At 38.1% G+C, this 19,511-nt stretch overlaps 1 non-coding gene across 1 annotated transcript; it reads left to right on the top strand.

Moving 5' to 3' along the window:
* Window positions 1–316: 316 nt before the first annotated feature.
* Window positions 317–423, top strand: LOC131180550 (small nucleolar RNA R71). The gene has a single exon (XR_009149317.1). It is a non-coding gene; the product is annotated as a small nucleolar RNA R71 (small nucleolar RNA).
* The last annotated feature ends 19,088 nt before the right edge of the window (window positions 424–19,511 follow it).

Genomic DNA, 19,511 nt, shown 5'->3' with positions numbered 1-19,511 from the left:
TCCTCCTCTATAGCTGTCCTCATGTTGACTATTCATCCCTACTGCATTGGTTTGCATTTTATGAAGCCTCCTTGTGAGCTGATCAAATTGGGCATTTATCATGCTTAGGGCATCCACTTCCAGGATCCCTACTATTCTCTTTGCATTTCCTCTTTCATTTTACCACTCATAATTATGGTATACAACCCTCTCTAGGAGTTTAAGTGCTTGTGTCACTATTTTCTCCATTAAATCACCTTCCACAGCTGAATCAACTGTGCTCCTTGTAGAGGGTAGTAACCTATTATAGAAGTTTTGCACAAGTAGCCAATCCTCTATGCCATGGTGTGGACATTCCCTCTGCAGGTCTTTATATCTTTCCCATGCATCATAGAGTGATTCACCTTCCTTTTGTCAGAAGGTGTTGATCTCAAGTCTCAGTCTTGCAATCTTTTCAGGTGGGAAGTACCTTGCTAGAAAAGCTTGTGAGAGGTTTTCCCATGTGGTGAATGTTCCAGCTGGTTGAGAGAGTAACCACTTCCTTGCTCTGTCTCAAAAGGAGAATGGGAATGCTCTAAGTCTTATGGCTTGATCATAAACTCCATTCATCTTGAATGTGTCACAAGGGCAAGAAAGCACTAGAGGTGATAGTGTGGATCTTTTGTTATTGAACCTCCGAACTGGATTTGTTGTATCATTTGAAGCCATGTTGGTTTTAACTCAAAATTATTGGCTTTCACTGTGGGTCTTGTGACACTGGGCTAAAATCCTTGGACAGATGGTGCTCCGTAGTCTCGCAAGGGTCTTGACGTTTCATTATTATTGGTCATGGTTGGAGTTTTAGGATCTTCTTGATCGTGCTCTTAGTGTTTCCTTTCCCTCTTGATGGCTCTTAGAGTTCTGTCTATCTTTGGATCACAGTCCAAGATTTCTTCTTCTAGCCTTATTCTGGTCATATACCAGGTTAAGCACCTAAGAGAAAGGAAAAGAAATTAAACAATCAAATGGAATCAGATAATAAATATAATTGCCCAAATCAGCTAAATTGCCTATCGCTCGATATTATGAAAGCCAAATTCCCCAGCAACGGAGCCAAAAACTTGTTTCGCTGGTTTTACAACCCTGCAAGTGCACAGATCGCTAACAAGTAACAGAGTGATTAGTAAAGTATCATTCCCATGAGGAATTTAATTAGTAAGTACCAATCTTGTCACACCTTACCTCTCTGTAAGGCATAATATGATCCCGTAGAATACCTAATAAACTATTGAACTTCACCTACCGATAACTCATTAAGTACCCTACAAGGGATTTTAAAACAATTTTGTTACTTTTTATAAGTGGTGAGAATTTTCTAATAGATATCAAAACATTTAATTAGAGTTTGAAAACTAGTTAAGATTTTTGTCCATTTTATTTTTCCGCAAATTTTAAAAAAATTTCGGCAGAGTATCGTTTGTATTTTGAGAAAACAGTTCTTCAAATACAAAATACCTGTAAAAAGCACTTCCAAAGATTTATCTCAACAACTTCATCAATTCAACATCCATCCCAACCAATTTCAACATTATTTCTCAATTTCCAAAATTCAACATCATCAAAATACTATAATTCAATTTTATTCAAATTAAAGCAAAATATTTCCATTCATATTTCAATAAAGATAAAATAATTTAGATACATCATTACAAAAATTTACATTAAGAAAAATCCAAACCAAAATTTATTACAAGTTTTATACAACTGCTCATGACCATTTCCTACATTTACATACATTACATACATCAAATAATTTTTACAATCAGGGTATAAAATATGCCCGATAAACTTCAGAGTAGGTAGGTCCTCAATCCTCAGCAGCTCACTCTGCTACTTCTCTAATCTCTATATCTACGACAACAATAACAGCCATAGCTGAGTACTAGGACTTAGTGGTGCACAACATACTAAAATAATCTTTATGCAGAATTTAAATCATACTTATTCAAAAATTAAACTGAGCATGAAATATAAATTCAAAACATGATTTATAAGATTTTAATCCAAACAATTTCATTTCAAAAGTCTCAAAATAAATTCCATAAAAACACACAGTTATATCATGCCATTCGAAACAAATATCATCTCAATAGCCAAAGGCTAAGGAGAAGTCACAACACAAGGCTAGCTAGCTCAAATATATGGGAATCTGTTCTTTTTCTTCTTCTACTAGCACACACCTCAACACTTCAGCTAGAGAAGGAATCAAAATTCGAAACTGATTTCCCCCACTAGTCATGCTAGTGAGATATTCAAATATATGGTCATGACATTGTGGTTTCAAAACTATATTAACAATTTATCAAACATTTATTGCCATTTCAAATATATACAAGTAACCTTTCAACAATTTAAGTCAAAAGCATAACACACATTTCATGCACTTTGTAAATGAATTTTTAAAGAATATTGATGTTGTACACAAACCTTATACGAGTCACCTCTTGGCCTTGACTCGATGCCTTGGGTTCTTTCTCGGTATTCTTTTCCACTGAAACACACAGTTTCACAGTGTTTCAGTATCACAACTTATCATAAATCTAAAAATAAATTCAAATTTACTTTTACCTAGCTTTAATATGCTAAAATTGACGTTCTTTAAAATTTGTGTTTTGGGGTTAGTATTCACTATACTATTCAAGTCAATTTATTGACTTTCTAATGCTTAATAGGAATGGGAATTCCAATTTCACCTACATACCACATTTTGGTTACTAAATTTATTGTTTTTGGTTGTTTACTCAAATTTTAAGTCTTTTAGGCAAATTTGCAAATTTTCAGTTTTAGTGTCCTATGTTGCACTATTCCATTGGTCATGTTGCTGTTAGAATTTGGCTAAGTTTCATTCATAGAAATTGTTCCTTATTGTCTTAAATTTATTCTCCTTTTTGAATCACTCCAATTGGAGTTTTTTAGCTCAAGTTATAGCCATTTGAATCATGGCTGCTGGATTGGACTTAACCCAAATTTCTGGGCAAATTCTGGTTCTGGCAGTTTTAGGTCACCAAATTTGGGTGACTAAATGACTTGGTTAAGGGCATAATTTGGGTTTGTGTTCCTCATGAAAGTTTTATTTCTAAATCTCAACTTTCCACTGGTAAAATTTCAGGTCATTTAGACCTGCCTAGCCCAAGTTATGGCCAAATGAACAAATAATGTTCATTTGGTCATTTTTGTACAGGTCAGATTGCCTAATCCGGATTTGGTCAATTTGTTCACTAGGTTTTAGCCACTTCTTGGGCATGATTCCTAAATGAAAAATGTGTCATTTTGTGTCTAGTTTCATTACCAATTGGCCTCACACCAATTGAGCTTGTAAATTTTCAGTTTTGGTCCCTAAAAGAGACCTAGGTCAAGCTGCCTGCATACAGCCCCCATTCAATCCGAATCTCCACTCACTTCCAACACTTCCAACATACACCAATTGGTCACAAATGACCATTTCTCACCTCAAATCAAGTCCAACACACCATTTAACACATTCTCACATTTTTGTCTTCCAAACCCTAGGTGCCAAACCCTAATTCCCAATTTGTTACATTCAACTACTACAATGCATACCAACATCACTTCCATACTCATACCCACTTACCTACTCTTTGAATTCAATCAAATTCATGCATACACACATTAAAACCCTAGCTGGCCAAAATTAAGGTTTGGCTCCTCACAATTGTTTTTATTTTATTTCTTTAATTTCTAAGTTACTTTAAGCTACAAACACAACTAATAAACTAAATTTTTCAAATAAGATTGCTTACCTCCACTTGGATTTGAATTCTCTAATTTCTTCCCTTGTCTCCCTTTCTTTCCTTCTTAAACCTTCTTGTTGATGGTGAATTAGGAGGTTTTGAGGGTTTAGGGTTGCAACTTATGGAACAAAATCAAGTAATTCAAGCTTTAAAAGCTTGTTAATGGATGTTGATCAATGGTGAGTTATGGGAAGAAGGGTTGTCGATTTAGGTGAGGAAGAAGGTAAATGATTTTTTTCAATTTTTTTTTTATGATTTTATGTCTTATTATGTGTTGGTGACTTGGTCAAAAAATGTGGGAAAAATTAATTGGATTTTGACATCATAATTGATGTCATTCATGATGTAATAATATGTTTCTTTTCTTTTCTCTTTTTTTTTTTATTTTTCTTTAGTTCTTTAATTTAATTCTTGATCTCAAAATTTTCTTTTCTCTGATTTTATTTAACAGTTAGGTCAGGTGTTAGCTCTCAAGGTCAATTGACCAAATTGCCCTTCGCCTGTTCGACCCGGTTTGTAAATAATTCAATATTTCTTCTGGATTCTGACCTAATTATTTGACTGGCTTAACAATTCTTTTTCATGATTTTCTCTTTTCTACTGTGTTTTCAATAGTCCTAAGGACCACAGCGTCACATTTTACGGTTCGAAATTTTAGTTTAAATCAACTTCGCAATCCTTCCTGAGAAGGTCACTCATCGCTGTGACTCTTGGTTCGTTTAACTTCTTATGTTATGTTTTTCTTATTTATACTTAATTAATTGACAATTACAAATTATTTGTGTTCAGGGCTTATCTAATTGTCTTAAGTGTGATTCTAATCCGCTTAATTGTCCAGACTGACACAGGTCACCAGAATAGTGAAATATACCAGGCTATGTAAATAGAGGTGTTACAATTCTCTCCCCCCTTAAAATAAATTTTGTCTTGAAATTTTACTTGGTATCAATCTCTGAATAGCTGTGTATGCTGTCTCCTCATGTCCTCCTCTTGTTCCCAAGTATGATGGTTCCACAACACTTTTACTAACGGTATCTGCTTGTTCCGTAGCTGTTTCACCTCATAAGCCAGAATCTCTATGGGTTCTTCTTCATATGTGAGGTCTGGATTCACTTCAATTTCTTTGACTGGTAGTGCATGAGATGGGTCTAATCGATACCTCCTCAACATAGACACATAGAAGACATTATGTATCTTCTCCAACTCTAGAGGTAGTGCCAATCGCTATGCCAAAGAACCCACTCTTTCCAGAACCTCATATGGCCCAATGAAACGAGGACTCAGTTTCCCCTTTCTACCAAATCTCATAATTCTCTTCCAAGGGGAAACCTTGAGGAATACTTTGTCACCCACTGTATACTCAATATCCCATCTCTTCATATCAATATAGGACTTCTGACGATCTGATGCAGTTTTAAGTCAATCTTTGATCAATCTGATTTTCTCTTCAGTTTGCTGAATAATTTCTAGCCCAATCATCTTTCTTTCAGCTACCACATCCTAACATAACGAGGTTCTACATTTTCTACCATATAAAGCTTCATATGGAGGCATCCCAATGCTTGATAGGTAGCTGTTGTTGTAAACAAACTCAATCAAATGCAAGTGTGTATCCCAACTGCCCTCATATTCAATCACACAAGCCTATAGTATGTCCTCCAAGATCTGAATTACCCTTTCAGACTGGCCATTTATCTGTGGGTGGAATGCTGTATTGAAGTTCAATCTAGTTCCTAGGGCTCTCTAAAGACTACCCCAGAATCTATGAGTGAACCTAGGATCTCTTTCTGATACAATGGATACTGGCATTCCATGCAGCCTTACTATCTCATCAATTTACAACTTGGCCAATCTTTCTAAATTGTAGTCCATTCAGACTGGTAGAAAATGAGCAGACTTGGTTAGTCTGTCAACGATGACCCATACTGCATCATGACTTTTCTGTGTCCTCGGAAGTCCCATCATAAAATCCATCGTTATTCTCTCCCATTTCCATTCTGGTACTGGTAGTGGATGTAACAAACCAGTGGGTACTTAATTCTCTGCCTTCACTTGCTAACAAGTTAGGCATTTGGAAACAAACTCTGCCACATCTCCTTTCATACCCATCCACCAGTAATGCTCCTTTAGCCCCCTATACATTTTTGTGCCACCAGGGTGCATGGCAAAAGGAGACTCATATGCTTCCTTGAAAATGATCTGCCTCAAATTAACATCATTAGGAACACACATTCTACCCTGGTGTAGCAATGGACCGTCATCTCTTATTGAGAATTCTGGTTTCTTGCCCTGCCGGACTTCTTCCAATAACTTCTGATACTTCTGATCATTCTGAGTAGCCATTCTGATATGAACAATCAACACTGGTTGTACATGCCATGCAACTGCTGTCTGCCCCTCATCATTAATCTCTAAGCTGACATGTAATGATCTCAACTCATGTACCATAGACAAAGGAGTAACCCGTAGACTTGCCATAGTCTTGCAACTTAAGGCGTCAGCCACAACATTAGCTTTCCCTGGCTGATAGTCTATCAGACAATCATAGTCTTTTATCAACTCTAACTATCTTCTCTGTTTCTAATTCAGCTCTTTCTGGGTGCCCAAATACTTTAAACTCTTATGATCTGTGTAGATGTAACACTTTTCCCCACACAAATAGTGTCTCCAGATCTTAAGAGCAAACACAATAGCTGTAAGCTCCAAATCATGTGTTGGATAATTCCTCTCATGCGGTTTTAGCTGGCGTGATGCATAGGCAATGACATTTCGATCTTGCATCAACACACAGCCTATCCCATTGTGAGAAGCATCACTGTAAATTGTGTATTCTTCACCTAGGGTAGGTAAATTCAGGACTGGAGCCTCAGTCAAACACCTCTTTAACTCATCAAAACTCTATTGGCATTTATCCGTCCACTGAAATTTCACATCTTTCCTAAGCAGCTTGGTCAATGGAAATGCCAACATGGAGAATCCTTTCACAAATCGATGGTAATATCCAACTAAACCCAGAAAACTACGAATCTTCGTGATATTTCTGAGTGGCCTCCAATTAAGGACAGCTTCTATCTTACTTGGATCTACCTTGATGCCTTCTATTGATACTACATGCCCCAAAAAAGATATTTCCTTCAGCCAAAATTCACATTTTGATAGTTTTGCATATAACTGTTTCTCTCTCAAAGTCTGCAGTACAATTCGCAGATGTCTATCATGCTCTTCTGCACTCCTCGAATAAACTAATATATCATCTATGAATGCCATAACAAACTGGTCGAGGTATGGTCTGAAGATAGTGTTCATCAGATCCATAACAGTAGCCGAAGCATTAGTTAACTCGAATGGCATGACCAAGAACTCATAATGGCCGTAGCGGGTTCTAAAGGCAATTGTAGGAATACTCTGCTCTTGTACTTTCAGCTGATAATAACCTGATCTCAGGTCAATTTTGGAGAACACAGCTGCACCCCTCAACTGATCAAACAAGTTATCAATGCGGGACAATTGGTATCTATTCTTTATTGTCACCTTATTCAACTGCCGATAGTCAATGCATAACCGGAGAGTGTCATCCTTCTTCTTTACAAACAACACTGGTGCTCCCCAAGGTGACACATTAAGGCGGATAAAGCCCTTGTTAAGTAGCTCTTGCAACTGCACTTTCAACTCCTTTAATTCTGTAGGTGCCATTCTATATGGTGTTATAGAGATTAGGTCCACACCAGGAATAACATCAATCTCAAACTGCACCTCTCTTTCTGGAGGTAATCCTGGCAATTCATCAGGAAACACATCCGGAAAGTCACATATTGTAGGGATGTCCCTCAGTGCTGGGCTCCCCACTTGAGTGTCTATCACATGTGCCAAGTATGCTTCACACCCCTTTCTGATCATCCTTCTGGCTAGTGCAGCCAAAATGATGTTTGATGGCAGTAAATGCCTCTCCCCATGTATTATCACATCACCGTACAGAGGGAGACTAAAAGTGACTGTCTTTAGTCTATAGTCAATCATGGCGTGATGCCTGGCTAACCAATCCATGGCCAAGATGATATCATAATCTCTGAAGGGAATTTCAATCAAATCTGATAGAAAAACATGTCCTTGGATCACCAAAGGATAGTCTCAATAGATTCTGTTGACCCATACCTCTTGCCTTAACGAACTAGTTACTAGCAATTCAAAACCTATTTTGACACACGGAACAGCAAGAACTGACTATGCTAGCACTAACATATGAGTGGGTTAAACCTAGATCAAACAATACAAATACTTCTTGATTAGAGATAGAGAATGTACCAGCTATAACATCAAAAGTCTCAGCCTCTTCTCACTGTCTCATCGTGCAAACTCTGGCTGAAGCACTTCCTTGTGCTGACTGACCAACAGTGCCCTGGCTGCCAGAAGCAGTGCCTCTACCTCTGTCTCTTTCTCTGCCAACCGGGTTATGAACCTCTGGGAGCAGGACTCTGAATAGATCCTTCTATAGTCCTAGGAGCTAGACCAAATCTAGGAGCACTAGTGCAGCCTTTTATAATATGGCCTTTGCCTCCACAGTTAAAGTAGGCTCCTGTTGCCCAATAGCATTCTCCCCCATGAATCTTGCCACAAATCTTCCACCTCAACCTCTGTTAGGTCCACCAAATTTATTCCTCTTTCCAAAAGTACCACTAGGACTTTGCTCTACTGACTTTTCCCCTTTGTCTTTCTCCGATTTCTCAGTCTTCTCTGATTTTTCTTTTACAGGTGTCGCTTCTGATTCAATCCTTTCTAGCTCAAGTGCTTGAGAGATGAGCTCAGAGAAGTTGCTGTGTCTGAATCCCACTACTTGCATCCTCAAGCTGGGCTTCAAACCAGTCTCAAATCTCTTGCACATTTCCTTGCTGGTAAAAAGGAGACTCCTAGCATAATGGCTTAAGCAGGAGAACTCCCTCTCATATTCTGCCACTATTCTGTTACCTTGCTTCAAACTCAGAAATTATTGTAGTTTCTGATCAACATATGCATCTGGGACATATTTTTGTCTGAACTCTCTGATGATGTCATCCCAGGTCAGTACTGGTGGTTCAGCCAAGCTGTGGGGGATGGTCTTCCAACAATCATAGGCATCCACTTGCAGTAGCGATACTGAATATTCAAATTTCAGCTCATCAGGGCAGTGCAGCTTCTTGAACACTCAATCCATCCTCTCTAGCCACTGCTCTACCTCTAAAGGGTCTACTGTACCCTTAAATTCTGTGGCCCAATACTTCAACAGCTTGTCATACTGTCTAACTGGAGCTTGAGGTTGCATCACAGTAGTCTAGGGTGGAGCTTGAGCAGGCATACCCCAGTCATTTGTTGAAACATTGTAGCCATCTGCTGTGCGAATTGTGCAGGAAACTGCAGCATTTGTGGGGCTGGTGCCACAGACCCACTAACATTCTGTAGAGCTAGGGTGTAACACCCCTATTTACATAGCCTGGTATATTTCACTGTTCCGGTGACCGGAGACGGTCTTGACAATTAAGGGGATTAGAACCACACTTAAGACAACTAGATAAGCCATAAACACAAATAATTAGTAATTGCCAATTAGTTAAGTATAAATAAGAAAAACAAAACATAAGAAATTAAATGAGCCGAGAGTCACAACGATGGGTGACCTTCTCGGGAAGGACTGCGAAGTCAATTTAAACTCAAATTTCGAACAGTAAAATGTGACGCTGCGGTCCTTAGGACTATCACGAACACAGTGGAAAAGAGAAAATCATGAAAAATAATTGTTAAGCCAGTCAAATAATTAGGTCAGGGATCCGAAAGAAATATTGAATTATTTGCAAATCGGGTTTAACCGGCGAGGGCCAATTTGGTCAATTGACCCCGAGAGCTAACTCCTGACCTAACTGTCAAATAAAATCAGAGAAAAGAAATTTTCGGGATCAAAAATTAAATTAAAGAACTAAGAAAAAAAATGTAAAAAAAAAGAAAGAAGAAAAAAAAAAGTTAAAAAGCTAATATATCACTTTTATGGCATCAAAATGATGTCAAAATTGATTTTTAATTTCCCACCATATTTGACCAAGTCACCCACACATAATAAGACATAAAATCATAAAAAAAATTAAAAAAACCACTTACCTTCTTCCTCACCTAAATTGGCAGCCATCTCTCCCTAAGCTCACCATTCTTGTCCTCCATGAAAGCTTGAGTTCAAGCTTTTAAATCCCTACTAAACCCCAATTTCTCCCATAATTACTCCATAAAACCTTACCACCCTCACTTGAGAAGGAGATTTAGCAAAGAAAGAAGAAAGAAAAAGAGGAATTTGAAGAAAGGAACATCCAAATTAAGGTTAATGATTTAAGTTTAAAAAATTCAGTTTATACTTTGTGTGTTTAGCTCAACTAACTTAGAAATAAACTTAAAATGAAATAAAAACATTTGTGGAGGACCAAACTAAAAATTTGGCCAGCTAGGGTTACTATGCATATGCTTGTGTTTTGATTGAATTTAATAAGTTAGGCAAGCTTGTATGAATGTGGTAGTGAGATTGATATGATTAGATTTGGTTAAATGCAACAATTTAGTGAGTTAGGGTTTTGGACACCTAGGGTTTGGGAGACAAAATGTGGAGAAATGGTGAAATGATGTGGTTGACCTAGTTTGAGTTGAGAAATGGTCATTTTTTACCAAATGAAGTGTGTTGGAAGTGTTGGAGTTGAGGTTAAATTCAAACTCAATGTGGTCATGCCGCAGGCAATAGGACCAAGGTCCCTTTGAGGGACCAAAACAGAAAATTTACAAGTCCAATTGGTAAGAGACTAATTGGGAATGAAAATAGACACTAAATGACACAATTTTCATTTCGGAATTATGCCCAAAAAGTGACCAAAACCTAGTGAACAAATTGACCAAATCCGGAAATTCTCAGTCTGACCTATACAAACTGACCAAATGAACAATGTGTTTGTTCATTTGGCCATAACTTGAGCTAGGCATGTCTAAATGACCTGAAATTTTACCAATGGACATATGAGATATAGACCTAAAACTTTCATGAAGTACACAAAGCCAAATTATACCATTAACCAAGTCATTTGGCCACCAAAAGTTGGTGACCTAAAACTGCCAGAACCAAAATTTGCCCAGAAATCTGGGTTAAGTCCAATCCGGCAGCCATGGTTGAAATGGCTATAACTTGAGCTACAAAACTCCAATTGGAGTGATTCAAAAAGGAAAATAAACTTAAGACAATAGGGAACATTTTCTGTGAAGAAAGTTTTGAGTTATTCTAACAGTAAAATGAGCAATAGAGCAGTGCAATTTAAGAAACCAAAACTGAAAATTTGCAAATTTGCCTAAAAGACTTAGAATTTGAGTAAACAACCAAAACCAACAAATTTAGTGACCAAAATGTGGTATGTGGGTGAAGTTGGAATTCCCATATCTATTAAGCCTTAGAAAGTCAATAAATTGACTTGAATAATGTAGTGAATAGTAATCCCGAAACACAAAATTTAGAGAACGTCAAGTTTAGCACATTAGAGCTAGGTATAAGTGAATGTAAATTTATTTTTGGACTAATGATGAGTTATGATACTGAAACACTATGAAACTGTATGTTTCAGTGAAAAAGAATACTGGGAAAGAACCCGAGGAATCGAGTCAAGGCTAAAAGGCGACTTGCTTAAGGTTTGTGTACAACGTATAATTTTTGTAAATTATCTTCTGCATATTGTTTTGAATAATGTGAAATATTGAATTATGATGTTATTATGATGTATTTGATTTAAATTGTTGAAAGTTATTTGTGTATATTTGAAATGGCAATGTTTAGTAAATTGTTAAGATAAGTTTTGAAACCACAGTGTCATGACCATATATTTGAACACCTCACTAGCATGACTAGTGGGGGTAATCAGTTTCAAATTTTGATTCCTTCTCTGGCTGAAGTCTTGAGGTATGTACCAGTAGAAGAAGAAATTGAATGGATATCCATATATTTGAGCTAGCTAGCCTTGTGATGTGACTTCTCCTTAGCCTCTGGCTATTGAGATTATATTTGTTTCGAATGGCATGATGTAACTATGGGTTTTATGAAATGTGTTTTGATACTTCGAAATGAAACTGTTTGGATTAAAATCTCATAATTCATGTTTTGTATTTAATTCTCATGTTCAGTTCAATTTTTGAATAAATGTGATTTAAATTCTGCATAAAGATTATTTTAGTATGTTGTGCACCACTGAGTCCTAGTACTCAGCGATGGCTATTATTGCTATCGCAGATTTAGAGACTAGAAGAGCAGTAGATTGAGCTGCTGAAGACAGAGGAGCTACCCTGCTGAAGAAGAGCAGTAGATTGAGCTGCAGATTTAGAGACTAGAAGAGCAGCGATGGCTATTATATCGAATATATTTTATACCCTGATTGTAGAAATTTATTTTGATGTATGTAATGTATGTAATTGTATGGACATATAAAACTGGTCTTGAGTAGTTTGTAATAAATTTTAGCTTGTATTTTCCTAATGTAAATTTTTAGTATGATGTATATATAAATTGTTTATCTTTAATGAATATGAATGAATGAAATTGATTGACAGTATCGTGATGATTACTGAATTTTTGGAAATTGAGAAATGAGGATTGTTGAATTTTGAAACTTGAGAAATTGGTTGAGATTGATTGTGAATTTGAAGAAGTGGTTGAAATAAATAATTGGAAGTGCTTTTTACAGGAATTTGAAGAGCTGTTTTCTCAAAATACAGACGGCACTCTGCCGAAAGTTTTATAAAATTTGCGGAAAAATAAAATGGGCCAAAAAATTTTAACTAGTTTCCAACTTTAATTGAATGTTTTAATATCTATTTAGAAATGCTCACCACTTATAAAAAGTAAGAAAATTGTTTTAAAATCCCTTGTAGGGTACTTAATGAGTTCCCGGTAGGTGAAGTGCAGTAGTTCATTAGGTATTCTACGGGATCATGTTATGCCTTACTGAGGGGTAAGGTGTGACATGTTTTAGTGGTATCAGAGCAAAATTTTTGAAGTATGTTTTAACTTGAGAATTTGTGTCTTTCCTTGTTAAGTACAACTACTCAATGTCCATATTTGTTACATACAGTGCATTACATCATGAATATTAACTAACGGAGGGAAATCTCCATATGTTACTTATTCAGTAGATACCCTAACTTCAGACTGAAATGGAAGAAGGGGATCGCTCAGTCGAGCAATCTGTTGAAGCTGAGGCACAAGGGGAAGCCCCAGCTTTACAGAATGTTAGTGGATTAGTAGCACCAACCCCACAAATGCCATAGTTTCTTGCACAGTTTGCACATCAGATGGCTATGATGTTTCAAAAAATGGCTGGGGGTATGCCTGCTCAAGCTCCACCCTAGACATCTGTGGCACAACCACTACCTCCAGCCAGACAGTATGATAAGTTATTAAAGTATGGGGCTACTGAATTTAAGGGTACAGTGGACCCTTTAAAGGCAGAGCAATAGCTTGAAAGGATGGATAGAGTATTTAAGAAGCTGCACTGCCAAGATGAATTGAAGTTTGAATACTCTGTGTCTCTACTGTAAGGGGATGCGTATGATTGGTGGAAGACCATCCCCCACAGCTTAGCTGAACCACTAGTACTGACCTGGGATGACTTCATCAAAGAATTCAGACAAAAATATGTCCCAGATGCATATGTTGATCAGAAGTTACAAGAATTTATGAGTCTAAAGCAAAGGAGTAGATCAGTGACAGAATATGAGAGGGAGTTCTCCCATTTAAGCCACTATGCTAGGAGTCTCCTTTCTACCAGCGAGGAACAGTGCAAAAGATTTGAGACTGATTTGAAGCCCAGTTTGAGGATGCAAGTAGTGGGATTTAGACACAACAACTTCTCTGAGCTCATCTCTCAAGCACTTGAGCTAGAAAGGATTGAATCAGAAGCGACACCTGTAAAAGAAAAATTAGAGAGGACTGAGAAAACAGAGAAAGATAAAGGTGAAAAGTCAGTAGAGCCAAATTCTAGTGGTACTTCTGGGAAGAGAAAGAAATTTGGTGGACCTAGCAGAGGTCAAGGTGGAAGATTTGGAAGGAGCCGATTCTCTGGATAGAGACCTCCTAGGTCTGGTCAGCAGTCGAGCAGGGGTTCATATCCTGCCCGCCCCTGTGAGACTTGCGGTAAGATTCATGGGGGGGAATGCTATTGGGCCACTGGAGCCTATTTTAACTGTGGAGGTAAGGGCCATTTAGCAAAAGACTGCACTAGTACTCCTAAATATGGTCCATCTCCTACGACTGCAGAAGGATCTATTCAGAGTCCTACTTCCAGAAGTTCACAACCTATTGGCAGAGGAAGAGGCAGAGGTAGAGGCACTACTTCAGGCAGTCAGGGCACTGTTGGTCAGTCAGCATAAGAAAGTGCGTCAGCCAGAGTCTACACAATGAGACAACGAGAAGAGGCTGAGACTTCTGATGTTGTAGCTGGTACATTCTCTATCTTTGATCAAGAAGTATTTGTGTTGTTTGATCCGGGTTCAACCCATTCATATGTTAGTGCTAGCATAGTCAGTTCATTTGTTGTTCTATGTGTCCAAATGGGTTTTGAAGTGCTAGTAACTAGTCCATTAGGACAAGAGGTCTGGGTCAACAGAATTTATAGGGACTATCCTTTGGTGATCCAAGCACATGTTTTTCTGTCAGATTTGATTGAAATGCCCTTCAGAGATTATGACATCATCTTTGGCATGGATTGGTTAGCCGGGCATCTCGCCATGATTGACTGTAGACTAAAGACAGTCACTTTTGGTCTCCCTCTGTATGGTGATGTGATAATACATGGGGAGAGGCATTTACTGCCATCAAACATCATTTCAGCTGCACTAGCCAAAAGGATGATCATAAAGGGGTGTGAAACATACTTGGCACATGCGATAGACACCTAAGTGGGGAGTCCAGCACTAAGGGACATCCCTACTGTATGTAACTTTCCAGATGTGTTTCCTGATGAATTGCCAGGATTACCTCCATAAAGAGAGGTGCAGTTTGAGATTGATGTTATGCCTGGTGTGGACCCAATCTCCATAACACCATATAAAATGGCACCTGCAGAATTGAAAGAGTTAAAAGTGCAGTTGCAAGAATTGCTTAACAAGGGCTTTATCCGCCCTAGTGTGTCACCTTGGGGAGACCAGTGTTGTTTGTTAAGAAGAAGGATGGCACTCTCCGCTTATGTATTGATTATCAGCAGTTGAATAAGGTGACGATAAAGAATAGATATCCATTACCCTGCATTGATGACTTGTTTGATAAGTTGAGGGGTGCAGCTGTGTTCTCCAAAATTGACTTGAGATCAGGTTATTATCAGCTGAAAGTACAAGAGCAGAGTATTCCTAAAACTGCCTTCAGAACCCGCTATGGCTATTATGAATTCTTTGTTATGCCATTCAGGTTAACTAATGCTCCGACTGCTTTTATGGAATTGATGAACACTATCTTCAGACCATACCTCGACCAGTTTGTTGTGGTATTCATAGATGATATATTGGTCTATTCGAGGAGTGCAGAAGAGCATGATAGACATCTGCGGATTGTACTGCAGACTTTGAGGGAGAAACAGCTATATGCCAAATTATCGAAATGTGAATTTTGGCTGAAAGAAATATCTTTCTTGGGGCATGTAATATCAAAAGAGGGCATCAAGGTAGATCCAAGTAAGATAGAAGTAGTCCTTAATTAGAGGCCACCCAAAAATATCACAGAGATTCGTAGTTTTCTGGGTTTAGGTGGATACTACCGTCGATTTGTGAAGGGATTCTCCATGTTGGCATCTCCATTGACCAAGCTACTTCGAAAAGATGTGAAATTTTAGTGGACGGATAAATGCCAATAGAGTTTTAATGAATTGAAGAAATGTTTGACTGAAGCTCCAGTCCTGACTTTACCTATCTTGGGTAAAGAATATACAGTTTATAGTGATGTTCTCACAATGGGTTAGGCTGTGTACTGATGCAAGATCGAAATGTCATTGCCTATGCATCACGCCAGCTAAAACCACATGATAGAAATTATCTGACACATGACTTGGAGCTTGCAGCTATTATGTTTGCTCTTAAGATCTGGAGACACTATTTGTATGGGGAAAAGTGTTACATCTACACAAATCATAAGAGTTTGAAGTATTTGGGCACCCAGAAAGAGCTAAATTTGAGACAGAGGAGATGGTTAGAGTTAATAAAAGACTATGATTGTTTGATAGACTATCAGCCAGGGAAAGCTAATGTTGTGGCTGACACCTTAAGTCACAAGACTATGGCAAGTCTACGGGTTACTCCTTTGTCTATGGTACATGAGTTAAGATCATTACATGCCAGCTTAGGGATTAATGACGATGGGCAAACAGCAGTTGCATGGCATGTACAGCCAGTGTTGATTGATTAGATCAGAATGGCTGCTCAGAATGATGAAAGGTATCAGAAGCTGTTGGAAGAAGTCCGACAGGGCAAGAAACCAGAATTCTCAGTAAGAGATGATGGTCTACTGCTACATTAGGGCAGAATATGTGTTCCTAATGACGTTGACTTGAGGCAGATCATATTAAAGGAAGCACATGAGTCTCCTTTTGCCATGCATCCTGGTGGCACAAAAATGTATAGAGGGCTATAGGAGCATTACTGGTGGATGGGTATGAAAAGAGATGTGGCAGAGTTTGTTTTCAAATGCCTAACTTGTTAGCAAGTGAAGGCAGAGCATCAAGTACCTGCCGGGTTGTTACATCCACTACCAGTACCGGAATGGAAATGGGAGAGAATAACGATGGATTTTGTGATGGGACTTCTGAGGACACAGAAGAGTCATGATGCAGTATGGGTCATTATTGACAGACTAACCAAGTCTGCTCATTTTCTGCCAGTTCGGATGGACTACAGTTTAGAAAGATTGGCCAAGTTGTACATTGATGAGATTGTGAGACTACATGGAGTGCTAGTGTCCATCGTATCAGACAGAGATCCTAGGTTCACTTCTAGATTCTGGAGTAGTCTTCAGAGAGCCCTAGGAACTAGATTGAACTTCAGTACGGCATTCCACCCACAGACAGATGGCCAATCTGAGAGGGTAATTCAGATCTTGGAGGACATGCTACAGGCTTGTGTGATTGAGTTTGAGGCCAGTTGGGATATACACTTGCCTTTGATTGAGTTTGCTTACAACAATAGCTACCAATCAAGCATTGGAATGCCTCCATATGAAGCTTTGTATGGCAAAAAATGTAGAACCCCATTTTGTTGGGATGACAAGGGTGAAAGAAAATTGATTGGACCCGAAATTGTTCAGCAGACTGAAGAGAAGATCAGGGTGATCAGAGATCGACTTAAGATTGCATCAGACCGTCAGAAGTCCTACATTGATATGAAGAGAAGGGATATTGAGTATGCAGTGGGTGAGAAAGTATTCCCCAAGGTTTTCCCATGGAAGAGGATTATGAGATTCGATAGAAAGGGGAAACTAAGTCCTTGCTTCGTTGGGCCATATGAGGTTTTGGAAAGAGTGGGTCCTTTGGCATATCGTTTGGCACTATCTCCAGAGTTGGAGAAGATACATAATGTCTTCCATGTGTCTATGTTGAGGAGGTATCAATCAGACCCATCTCATGCACTACTAGTGGAAGAAATTGAAGTGAATCCAGACCTCACATACGAGGAAGAACCCATAAAAATTCTGGTTTATGAGGTGAAGCAACTACGTAACAAGCAAACACCGTTAGTCAAAGTGCTGTGGAACCATCATTCGGGCTAGGAGGCTACTTGGGAACGAGAGGAGGACATGAGGAGACAGCCCCCACAGCTGTTCAGAGATTGATACCAGGTAAAATTTCGAGACGAAATTTATTTTAAGGGCGGGAGAATTATAACACTCTATTTACATAGCCTGGTATATTTCACTGTTTCGGTGACCGGAGACGGTCCGGACAATTAAAGGGATTAGAATCACACTTAAGACAACTAGATAAGCCATAAACACATATAATTAGTAATTGCTAATTAGTTAAGTATAAATAAGAAAAACAAAACATAAGAAGTTAAACGAGCCGAGAGTCACAGCGATGGGTGACCTTCTCGGGAAGGACTGCGAAGTCAATTTAAACTCAAAATTTGAACCGTAAAATGTGACGCTGCAGTCCTTAGGACTATCACGAACACAGTGGAAAAGAGAAAATCACGAAAAAGAATTGTTAAGCCAGTCAAATAATTAGGTCAGGGATCCGGAAGAAATATTGAATTATTTGCAAACCGGGTCGAATCGGCGAGGGGCAATTTGGTCAATTGACCCCGAGAGCTGACTCCTGACCTAACTGTCAAATAAAATCAGAGAAAAGAAATTTTTGCAATAAAAAATTAAATTAAAGAACTAAGGAAAAAAAATGAAAAAAAAAAGAAAGAAGAAAAAAAAAAGTTAAAAAGCTAATATATCACTTTTATGGCATCAAAATGATGTGAAAATTGATTTTTAATTTCCCACCATATTTGACCAAGTCACCCACACATAATAAGACATAAAATCATAAGAAAATTAAAAAAACCACTTACCTTCTTCCTCACCTAAATCGGTAGCCATCTCTCCCTAAGCTCACCATTCTTGTCCTCTATGAAAGCTTGAGTCCAAGCTTTTAAATCCCTAATAAACCCCAATTTCTCCCATAATTACTCCATAAAACCTTACCACCCTCACTTGAGAAGGAGATTTAGCAAAGAAAGAAGAAAGAAAAAGAGGAATTTGAAGAAAGGAACATCAAAATTAAGGTTAGTGATTTAAGGTTAAAAGATTCAGTTTATACTTTGTGTGTTTAGCTCAACTAACTTAGAAATAAACTTAAAATCAAATAAAAACATTTGTGGAGGACCAACTAAAAATTTGGCCAGCTAGAGTTACTATGCATATGCTTGTGTTTTGATTGAATTTAATATGTTAGGCAAGCTTGTATGAATGTGGTAGTGAGATTGATATGCTTAGATTTGGTTAAATGCAACAATTTAGTGAGTTAGGGTTTTGGACACCTAAGGTTTGGTAGACAAAATGTGGAGAAATGGTGAAATGATGTGATTGACCTAGTTTGAGGTGAGAAATGGTCATTTTTTACCAAATGAAGTGCGTTGGAAGTGTTGGAGTTGGGGTTAAATTCGGACTTAATGTGGTCATGCTGCAGGCAGCAAGACCAAGGTCCTTTTGAGGGACCAAAACTGAAAATTTACAAGTCCAATTGGTATGAGACCAATTGGGAATGAAAATAGACAAATGACACAATTTTCATTTAGGAATCATGCCCAAAAAGTGACCAAACCCTAGTGAACAAATTGACCAAATCCGGAAATTTTCATTCTGACCTGTACAAACTGACCAAATAAACAGTGTTTGTTCATTTGGCCAAAACTTGAGCTAGGCAGGTCTAAATGACCTAAAATTTTACTAGTGGACAGATGAGATATAGAGCTAAAACTTTCATGAGTAACACAAACCCAAATTATGCCATTAACCAAGTCATTCGGCTACCCAAAATTGGTGACCTAAAACTGCCAGAACCAAAATTTGCCCAAAAATCTGAGTTAAGTCCAATCCGGCAGCCATGGTTGAAATGGCTATAACTTGAGCTACAAAACTCCAATTGGAGTGATTCAAAAAGGAAAATAAACTTAAGACAATAGGGAACATTTTCTGTGAAGAAAGTTTTGCCAAATTCTAACAGTAAAATGAAC

Source organism: Hevea brasiliensis, chromosome 5 (assembly GCF_030052815.1).
Source record: "Hevea brasiliensis isolate MT/VB/25A 57/8 chromosome 5, ASM3005281v1, whole genome shotgun sequence".
Classification (NCBI taxonomy): Eukaryota; Viridiplantae; Streptophyta; class Magnoliopsida; order Malpighiales; family Euphorbiaceae; genus Hevea; species Hevea brasiliensis.
This window is presented reverse-complemented; position numbering and strand designations above follow the sequence as displayed.